The 11,671-nt window shown below is 36.9% G+C and overlaps 1 protein-coding gene across 1 annotated transcript in view; it reads right to left on the bottom strand.

Moving 5' to 3' along the window:
- The window catches only part of ANO4 (anoctamin 4), a 425,382-nt gene that overhangs the window by 403,579 nt on the left and 10,132 nt on the right, over positions 1–11,671 (bottom strand). The window contains exon 2 of the mRNA XM_011966635.1: positions 3,615–3,698. The gene's annotated coding sequence lies outside the window, so the exon portion shown is untranslated. The remainder of the gene's footprint in view (positions 1–3,614; positions 3,699–11,671) is intronic.

Below are 11,671 nucleotides of genomic sequence, written 5' to 3' on the forward strand. Positions count from 1 at the left end.
TGTAAAGATTAATTTAAATTAAATTATAATGTAAATTATAAAGATTTTTATATGTAAACTTTATAAATTACATATATACATATATATATCAAGATTTATATATATATATAAACAAAGAGTAGACTGGTGATTACCAGGAGCAGGGAGGATCAGAAGACAGAGGTAAAAAAGTACCAAGTTGTAATTAAGTTATGTAACGTGAATAAGTCTAGAGATCTCATATACAGCATGAGAACTAGAGTTAATAACTTCATACTGTGTGAACTGGAAATTTGCTAACAGTAGATTTTAGGTGCTCTTACCACACACACGTTAAAAATGGTAACTGTGAGATGATGGTCATGTCAAGTTGCTTGACTACAGTAATCATTTCACTATGTATACCAAAACATTATGTTGTGCACCTTAAATATATGCGGTTAAATATATCAATATAGATCTGATTCATCATAAACACTTAATAAATAAATATATGTTCTTTTTCCAAAAAAACAAAAAGTCTCTAAGGAACTTTGGACTCTCTAAGATTTCAGATTTTAGCATTTATTTTATAAAATTATAGCTAATTTATAGCATATATTTAATTTTGAAAAAATATAGTTCACACAGCTAACAAGTCTTTTTTTATTTAGGAAATTTCTACATCATTTACTCTGAAAATGGAATTCATTAGCAAATATTTTAATCCACATTATTGATATAAATGAGCTATGACAAGATCTGCATAATTATGATGAAATATAAATAGATGAGTCTCAATTTAAAAGCAACAATGAAACCACAGTATTTTGAAGAGACAACCATCCAGGGAACAGCTGATACCCAAGGGGCAAAGAATAGGAATGTCACGTGGGCAGCGCTGATAGCCTGCCCATCCTCCCTCACCCACCATCATGTCCCCTCTTGGGGAGGGAAGCAGGAACAGGGGTCTCAATTCCCACTGGACCCAAAACTGTGAAGAAAGAGATGGAAAGAACACCCCAAATTGTAAGCTGTCTTGAGAAAAAATAATGTTAACTATGTGGTTCTTAAATCTCTCATACGATGGCTAAAATGGGAATTTACCTAGAAAATAAGGGGCTAATCAAGTATCTCATGAATAAATAGAATAGTTTTAGGAGTCCTTCTTCTGTTCTCTGGATTTTTTCACCCCACTGCTTTCGACAAGACATAGGTTCGTCTAGGAACCACATTACTAGGAAATCCACACATATGCTATTTTCCTAAATGGAACACCCTCACAAATGTGACACTTCTGTGTGAGATGACTGTTTTGTAAGAGAAGGAATGAAGTACAAGAAATGAAAGAAAACAAAGGAGATTTTAGAAAAGAACTCTTGGATGATCCATACATCTGTCCTCCCTCTAGTACTTTGAGTCTAAAGTTGTAAATTATTTTTGTTCTTACTATAAATATTGCAAAAGTGCTTCGCATTGGACAGACTGTGAGCAGTGGATATAGCCCATTGCCTATGCAGAATCATTCCCCTCCTGCCTCCCAACAGAGCCACGACTTCATTTGGGAATCTGTCCCACCCCACACAGCCTTGTGACCCAGGACACAAGGCTCCTTCCCTTCCTCATCCCTGTCCAAAGCCTCAGGTGAGCCTGATAGGGCTAAAAACAATGCCATCTCCCTTGTCAGTGATTGGCTCAAGGATGGTTGTGGGATACAGCCCTGCCCAGTGAGATAGGAGGAGTCTACCAAGGAGCTACAGGGGAAAGTTTCTCAGCTCCTCAAGCGAAGGCCTGAGGAGGGCACCCTGAGGTAAAATCTCAGGGAACACTTACTATCCCCATACCCAGCCAATGACCAGTTCTGCCAGCAATTCCATCCCTCTCCCCCAAGACCCGCCTCTTCATCCCACCTCCCTAGTTGATTTCTGTCTCATGTCAAGACCATAGTCACAGCCACTAACTCTGTTACAATACCAGATTCTCCCACATGAACTCCATCCCGTTTACCACCAGAATAATCTTCTCTCATCTATACATTTGTCTTGTCATCCCCCTACTTTGAACCCTAAATGACCTCCTACTACTTAACCAATGTTTAATGTCTCACTAATGTCTCTGGGAATGGCATTTTAGGTTACTCAGTGTTTTCCAACCAGGGTTTGTGAGCTCTTCACAAGAATTCTTAAACTGTCTTTGTTTTTCATTTAAAAGTTAATCATTTAAAAATTAATACAAGCATATTCTGGACCAAGTCCTGCCAGTTAATTTTAATGCCTGGGTTTACTTTTGTGTTTCCATCAGGTTTGGCACCAACTGGTACAATGAATGAGAAAAGGGGAAAGATGGATATGCCAAGGTACATTCACGGCAAATAAAGATCCAATAACCTCACATCAGTGAGCATTAACAGATATTTCACAGGCGGTTGAACTGAGAAAGTCAGCAGCAATGCAGAGTCACCACAAAGTACCTAGCAGTAAAACTGTACTACACTCAAAGAACCAACATCACTGCAGCCAGTACCCCATTGCATTACAAGCAGTGACTGCACTTCAGCAAAATAAGAACATACATCATATTAAATTAGTGTGGTAAATTTGTATTTTTATTTGAGTTACAGAATTTTAAATCTGATTTGCAAAATCAATTTTAATGGCTATTTGGAATACAAGGTATCTATATATAGTTCTATGTTTGAACATACTTAAGTAACCTCATAATAAAAATAATTTAAAACCATTTTAGAGGTTCATCATTAGTGCTTTGTATAGGCATCCACATTGCTGGAGTTTAAGAAACCATGGCATAGTGTTTAAGAGTATGGGCTTTAGTGTCAAACAGACCTAGAATGAAATCTTGGGTAATTAATTTCTAGCTGGGTGGCAAAGCTCAAGTTTCCTCATCTGTAAAATGGAGAAATAATAGTAACTTGCTCATAGACTTCTGATTAAGTAAAATAATGTATGCTGGGAGTCACGAGCAGCTGGCAGGCAATAAGTGCAAAATAAGCATAAGCTGTAACTATTATCTTCATTTTTCTTTTCTGATCTCTAAGTCACTGCCCAACATTCTAGAATCAAGAAAGTTTTAAAAGGAAATGGAAAGGAGAAGGATTCATCCAAAAGAAAAATGGCGCAGTTCACTCTTCTACTTGCGACCAAAGTAACTGGTGTTTAAGGTTGAGTGAGCATAACAAGGAGAAAGTCTCACTTTGATTTTCAGCATCACTCTAACACTTGCTTAGCATGTTCTCCAAACAGCAAAGAGTAGACTTTACCATGCATTTTCAATTTGCGCTAATTTCTTTTAAAAATAGATTAATATAAATCTTTAAAAAGCAACTCGATTGTACTATCAAGTGCATAATAGTACAGGTGCTACATAAACGAAAGGGTTAAATGAAATGATGAAGATCTAGGAACAAGAGATGACTTATCTCCCTGGACATTTCCTCCATCTAATTCCATGCAAAAGCAGTAAAAATCCACAAGAGGGCGATCCAGAAAGGTGAGTCCACAAGCAATTGCTCTGATTCTGAAAATAAATGTCTATGCATTTACATTTTCTTCCCTCTCCTTCCCCAGCCGCCCCCTCGACCTCCAGCTTTTCCAGGCAATAATATTCTTTAAAAAAATCAAAATGACACTAGTGCTCACCTATGGTGATCTGGCTGACACAACTGTAGTAGCTGCCCGTTGTTGCAGAGGAAAGGTTATAACTTCCGCTGCTCACATCTTTGTCTGTTAAGAAAATAAAAGACAAGAAGGTTAATTATAACCTAGTAGACACCATGACCACAATGTAAATATATGACTGGTGGTAAATAAATCAGCTATCTATGTCTATGACACCGGTAGTCCCATATTCATTTATTGGTATTGATGCTTAGGGAGAGCCAGGTGCCAGACCCTGGGATGGGCACTTTGAACATTTCAATAAACAACCCAGACAGCCACACACAGGCAATTTCAGTTTCATGTCACCATTATTACGATGGGAGAGTGAAGGGTGCTTGGGCATTTGGGGGCAGGGGCTTAGACAGAAGAGAGGGTGCCTGATCCAGACTATAGAGTATCAGTTAAGGTTTCCAGGAGGAAAATTAACATCCTAATGAAAACCTAAAAGGTGAGTACTATCTGACTGGGCAAGAAGCGGATGAATTGAGGGAAACGATGCATGCAGGAGAGCTGTCATCCCCGTCCTCCATCCTCTGGAGGCTGAGAGGCCACAGGCAGCTTCGTGGGTTAGCAGCTGAATGCAGTAAGGAAAGGAGAGATGAGCAGCAGCCAGGTTGCAAAGGGTCTTGTAAACCAAGTTAACAAGTTTGGCTTCTGCCTAGAAAGCAGGATCCTATTTTTGTTTTAAAAAGATTACTTTGTGGCAGTTTCCAGGACAGATTGGAGGACAGTGAGATGAGAATAGAAAGACATTTGTGAGGTTGCTGCAGTATTCTGATGAGAAATAGTGTTGGTCAAACCATGGGAGGAGTGGCAGTGGAGACAGAGAGGGGTGGATGCAATGCCCTCAAAAGCTAAAAGTGCAGCACAGGCATCTATTTCCTCATTACTGTGAACAGAAAACATTCTAGGCAGAGGGGGGCAAAAGAAATCAAAGCCTCACAGGTGCATTGCGTATCAGCATTTTCACCCACAACATTTCATGCACGAGGTAGGTGCCACCCTCACATCTCTGATGGAAAGGCTGAGAATCCAGGTGAATGAGCACCGTGCCCAAGGTCACACTGACAGCACATGGCAGAAGAGAGCTCAAATCTGGATCAGGAGTACTTGAAATTGTTTATGAAACATTGCAGGAACACAAAATTTAAAAACTCCTAGAAGATAACATAGCAAAAAAATCTAGACAGCAGTGATGTTTTAGATATAACGCCAAAGACAAGACCCATGGAAAAAATAATGGATATACACTGGATTAAAAACTGCTACTCTATGAAAGATAATACAAACAATGAGAAGACAGGCCACAGACTGGGAGAAAACATTTGTAAAACACATATCTGATAAAGGATTGTTAGACAAAATATACAAAGAACTCTTAAAACTCAACAATAAGAAAACAAATAAGCTGACTTAAAAAAAAGGGGCCACTTTTACAGACACATCACCAAAGATGATATACAGATGGCAAATATACACATGAAAAGATGCTCCACGTCAGACACCAGAGAAATGCAAATTAAAACAAACATAAAATATCACTACACATTTATTAGAATGGCCAAAATCTGGAACACTGGCAAGACCAAATGCTGGCAACAGGACCTCTTATTCGTTGCTGGTGAGAATATAAAATGGTACAGCCACTCTAGGAGACAGTTTGGCAATTTCTTACGAAACTAAACATACTCTTACCATACCATCCAGCAATCACACCCCTTGGTATTTGCCCAAAGAAGCTGAAAACTTATGTCCACCCAAAAACCTACATATAGATGTTTATAGCAGCTTTATTCATCATTGCCGTAACCTGGAAGTAACTAAGATGTCCTTCCGTAGAGGAATGGAAAATAAAACAGTGGCATATCCTAGCAGCTTTATTCATAGTTGCCATAATTTGGAAGCAACCAAGATGACCTTCCATAGAAGAATGGAAGATAAAACTGTGGTATATCCAGACAATGGAATATTATTTAGCACTAAAACGAAATGAACTATCAAGCCATGAAAAGACATGGAGGAACCTTAAATGCATAATACTAAGTTAAAGAAACCAATCTGAAAAGGGCAAATTCTTTATGATTCCAACTATGTGACATTCTGGAAAAGGCAAAACGATGGAGACAATAAAAAGATTAGTGGTTGCCAGGGGTCAGAGCGGAGGGAAGGAATAAACAGGAAGAGCACATAGGATTATTAGGGCAATGAAATTAGTCTGTATGATACTATAATGGTGGATACAAGTCATTATTAAATTACCCAAACCCATAGGATATACAACCACCAAGAGTGAGCCCTAATATAGACTACGGACTTTGGGTGATTATGACGTGTTGATGCACGTTCATCGATTGTAACAAATGCACCACTCCAGCGGGAGATATTGATAACAGGGGGGTATATGTGGGAACGGGAGCTGTTTGGGAACTCTTCTGTAACTTCCTTTTAATTTGTTATGAACCTAAAACTGCTCTAAAAAAATTAACATAGGGTGTAAGTGATTTTAAAATATTACAATAAATACATGTTGTCTAATATAAGCCATTACAGGTTAGAAGAGTCATATTAAATAGTTGCAACACTGGCCTAAAGGCAACATTTGAACATTAAGTGGCAATAAGAAAATTCTGATCTATAATGGTGAAAAGTATAGGTCTGAGGGAAATAAATAATTATTAGGATTCAGTCAAATGCATCCAAAGAGAAAAGTTGCCTAGAAACATATCAATTCAGACTTTAATGGGAACACAATTTGGATTGACAGAGAAGATGGCTTTGTAGGTGAATGTTCTTAGGAGGAAAGAACAGCAGATACCTGGACAGAGAAGCCAGGAATAGGAGTCATTTTTAAGGGGTTTTCTATAGGTGCTCTTGGTTTGAAAGCAGTTGGGAAGTATTGACAAAAGCAGGCGGCAAGCCAGAGGACAGAGAAACAGTGGTGGCTCTCAGAGGCCACTGCACATTCACAAACAGAAAGGTAAATGCTAGGAAATATTTTTAAAACTATTTTTAATATGGGAAAACTAAGTCTAGCAAGTGTATGTGGCCAACTCTTTCCCTAAGAAACATCTCCAATCTCTAGAATGCTTACTGAACAGCTAGCCACACCTCCAATAATAGCACTGGGCATGCAAGATTGCACTGGTTTACACATCTCCTCAACCATGAGCTTGTCCAGGGAAGACCCAAATGTTATCTGATTTGTAATTTCCAGAGTTCAGTGCTATGGCTGGCATAAGGTAAATGCTCAATGAATGTTCGTTGGTTTTAAAAAAGGAAAGAACAAAATTAAAGAAGGAACAAACAAATGACTAATTCTCCTTCCTATTAATTTCAGAGAGGTTGCTGCGATCAAAGAGAAAGCACTGGGCTGAGAGTCAGAAGACCTAAGTTGGAAGCCCAGCTTTGCTACACATAACCTCTTTGAACATGGCCAAGCTGTTTAATTTCCTTAAATACTGGTTCCTCTACCTGCAAATGGTGACAATAGTACTTATCTCACTTTTTGGGGGCAGGGGAGGAGGTACGGCTTAAAAAAATAAATCAGCTACATAAAATGCATAGTTGGCAAATAATTCTATATATATTTGTGGAATCTGCTGAATCAATAAAATTCAGACTTAAAACATATCAAACTAAGTACTCAAAAGTTGTCATTCCTCATTCTTTTTAAACTCTTCTCTAGGGATCTATCCTTATAAGATTTTGGAAGGAAGAAGACTTTCACAGGACAGGTCAATGGCATCAAAAAATGTATACAATCAGAGAGAGAGAGATTTACAAGCACAGAAATGACTATGAATGGGGAAGAGAAAATGAACGAAGAAGAAAAGCTTAAAGAGAAATTAGTAATCAACAAAGAAGCAGAGTGCTTGAATTAGGAAATGAATGCCTAGGAAGAGGCTATGAACAGTAAAACTATGCCAATTAGAATCAAGTCTGAATGGTAAAACCAGGGCAATAATTTTGGTGGCAATATTTTGAAAAGACTCCAAGAGCAAAAGTACGAAGAGCCATGGTAATTGCAAGTGCAAAGTGATGACATGAAGGAAGGTGTTCTTACTACTGAAATTAAAACAAAAAGGCTAGATTTTACAGAAGAGCCTGAATATCCATTTAATCCTTTAAGAACCACCTAGAGTTAAATGATAAAATCATGTAACTCGTGGGAAAACTTGAGACTATGAATTAGATTAATGAAAATTGTGGGTTCTAGAGTCAGTATCCAGATTAAACAGTCTGTTCCAACCCCTGGACCCATTATTTCTTCTCTATGTGGCTCTGTTTCCTCATATGTAAAATAGGAATGATAAAGGCACTTACATTATAATATTATATAAGCATTTGATTATGTAATACATGAGAAAGTCTTTCTATAACAGGACCTACCACATAGAACCTATTCAATTAGTGTTAGCTTTTTGTTTTTTTTGAGACAGAGTTTTGCCCTCACTCTTGCTGCCCAGGCTGGAGTGCAATGGCGGGATCTCAGTTCACTGTAACCTCCAGTTATATTTTTATTTCATACTTACAAGAAACAAGATATCCATAAGATGGAATCCCATACAGCAAAGAAAATTAATAAAGAGAAGCTACAAAAATATTATGAATCTCACAAGCAAAATATGGAATGAAAGAAGCAAACCGAAAATATCTGTGATTCTACTTATAAAAGCTTCAACAACAAACACAACTAAATTATATTGTTTATTAATGCATAATGGACGGTAAAACTGTAAAGAAAAGCAACAAAATAATTAGCACAAAGGTCAGCATGGTGGTTCCACTGATGGGGAAGAAGTGAGTTTGTGTTATGAAAGAGTATAGGGTGGGGGTGGGTTCAGCGATGCTGGAAGTGTTCTGTTTCTTAACCAAGGTGGTGGCTACATGGTATTCATTTTATAATTATATATTACATTATACATTTTTCTTCCTCACTTGTCTACATGTATATTACAGTTCACTATAATTTTTTAAAAGAAATAAAGAGGTACAGAGATTATGGCAGGGCAAACCTAGAATATAAATTCTGTAAAATTATCTAGGAAAAAGAAAAGGTCATGGAATTAGACACCATCGGTTACTGAGCACCCACTCTTTGTCAGGCACTATGCTGAACATTTATTATTTCATTTACACCCATTATTTAAGCTTCAAAACAACTCCTTTAAAGTAAGGTAACTCTATTATGCAGATGAGGAATTAGAGGCTCAAAAAATTAAAGAACTTGCCCAGAGTCACACTCACAAGAACTTACAAAGCCGGAATCAGAATCCAGGTTTGTCTTACACCAGAAAAGTAATTGAGAGCAGAGGCAAAGACAGAAGGAGGACAGATTAATATCACAAGTTGGGTTAGGCAGGTTCCTCCTGTATCTGGTGTTACATCTTTGACAGTCAGTTATCTGATTTGCTAACATTGAGGCTCATAAACAGGATCTACTCTGTTTTCAGAGGACTGCTCAACAAAAAAGTGTGGACAAAACTAACACACATTTTATTTATCTCAAATTATTTGGGGGCGTACTCATAAACAATACAATCTTATAACAAAAGAAAATGAGGCCCATCTCAGCACTCAAACTATCTTACCTTTCATCCTAACTACCGCAAAAAAGAAAGCACAGTGCCTATTTATGTCTTTTCACGGAATGTGGAATTCTTGTAAATATGTGGGTAACTCCACTGTCAATATAATTTTAATGTCTAATGTAGGAGAGCTTTAAAAATAACAAAAGTTAAATACTAAACAATAATAGTCTACGAGCCAGGAGCTGGGTGCTCAAAGTCAAAGTATTGTTCGGAGGAGAGGTTAACATATTAAATTTAGTTAGTTAAACAAAATATAATGAATAAGTGTAGAATTTGTTAAGTAAGATTGAAGTAAAAGTGCAAGGGCAATTATTAAAAACAGTAGAAATAGACTAAATTTCCAAACCAGTTTGTTGTGTTCAAAGGGGTAGGGATGGGGTAGGGTGGTGAGGAACAGTGGGAGAAGGAATATAACAAAAAAGTTCAACTTTGAAAAAGGAAATAAATGAAGGGGAAAAAATCATAGGAAAAATACCGAGAAAGTACAAAGTAAAATGGTTAAAAATAATTCAAATATAGTAGTAATAACAATACATGTAAATGGTCTAAATTTGCTATTTAAGAGACTATGAGATGGATTTCTAAAAAAAAAAAGAATTAAAAAAAAAACAACTAAATGCTGTTTGTAAGAGAAACATCTAAAACATAAGGACACAAATGTTGAAAGTAAAATATTTATAAAGATGCAGCAAGCAGATACTAACCAAAATAAAGCCAGGGTACCTATGTTAGTTTTAGATGAAAAAGGCTTTAAGACGAAAAGCATTATTAAGGATAAAGGTGGTGAGTAATAATGATAAAAGGTTCAAAGTTCAAATCTCCAAGAAGATATAAACAAATGTTAAATCTATATGGCCAGAATAAAATAATCTGAAACCTATGAAGAAAAAATTAACAGAACTACAGGGAATAACAGATAAACCTACCATCAAAAGAATGATTTTAACATACTTAATAACTGATTGCATAGGCAAACAAAATTTTAGTAAAAACACTGAAAATTTAAACAGTATAATTAATCTCAATTTAATGGACAGTTACTGAATGCTTCATCTGACAGTCAGAGAACATATATTCTTCTTAAGCCCAAGGTGAAGTATTATAAAACTTGACCATGCATTAGACCATAAAGCAAATCTCAACAATTAAAAAAGAAATCAATATCATTACAAGCCATGTTTTTCAACCCTAATCTATGATGATAAAAATCAGAGTAGAAGTCTTTTCTCAGTGAATGGGGGGTTCCTGGGGCAATTATTAAATATTATTATCTGTGCACTTTTCTCTGTGTGTGTGTGTGTGTGTGTGGGTGGGTGTGTATAAATTACCAATTTTTTTCAAAGGTTTTTTTTAATGTTGCACTACTGGCCAAACAAAATAGAGAATATAGCAGATTTCTATCAAGCAAAACACAATCAAAAACGTCTAAATTAAAAGAATATAATTCCAAGTCTAGTTCCTTTAACCAGCGCCACTTTATACAGTTCACATGCACAAGTCATGGTAGCATTCGCTATATAAGCACTAACTACTGTTCTCTATCACCCTGCTCCTCCGAGTGCAGTCGCTTGAACAGCAGCAGCTACACCACCTGACAGTCCATTAGAAATGCAGAATTCCAGGCTCACCCCAGAGCTACTAAATCAGTATTTTCAGTTTCAAAAGATGTCCAAATGATTTGCAGTCCCATTAAACTGAGAAGGACTGACCTACAGCTTTTAACTTTAAGGCCCACAAGCAAAACTCTCAAGGCCTTAGGAATCAACCAAAGACTTTTTAAGGACCTATATGATCTGCCCTGTGCTAGGAATGGGAGAATTAAGAGCGTAATCAGGAAGGGAGAAACACAAGAAATATATTAGTTCAGAATATGCATAGACTGAAGCTGAGGAGAGAAATGGCAAGCATTGTGTGATTCAAAGAGCTTCTTTCTAAGAAAGACCTGCCCCAAGGCAGAAAGGCCTTAAAAATAAAAAGAAAGGACATTTTTTTTAATTTAAGTTTAACACAGATACAATAAAATACCCAAATCCCAAGTGCACAACTCAATGAAAATTATCACAAAATGAACATATTATGTAACTACCATGAGGAGACGTCCATCTCCAACTAATTTCAGGTGAGAGGACATTACTTGAAAGAACCACCTGAGAATCATAAGAATAGGAAATGCGGAGAGGCTTTCACATCACGAGGTAAATGGCAAGTTAGACTGGCAGCCAAAACTAGGCTGGGTTCTGAAGGGTGACTACTCAGATTGTTAGAAATACAAGAATAGATCCCTAGACATTTTATTCTCTTTGAAGCAATTGTGAATGGGAGTTCACTCATGATTTGGCTCTCTGTTTGTCTGTTATTGGTGTATAAGAATGCTTGTGATTTTTGCACATTGATTTTGTATCCTGAGACTTTGCTGAAGTTGCTTATCAGCTTAAGGAGATTTTG

Source organism: Mandrillus leucophaeus, unplaced genomic scaffold, assembly GCF_000951045.1.
Source record: "Mandrillus leucophaeus isolate KB7577 unplaced genomic scaffold, Mleu.le_1.0 Scaffold768, whole genome shotgun sequence".
NCBI lineage: Eukaryota > Metazoa > Chordata > Mammalia > Primates > Cercopithecidae > Mandrillus > Mandrillus leucophaeus.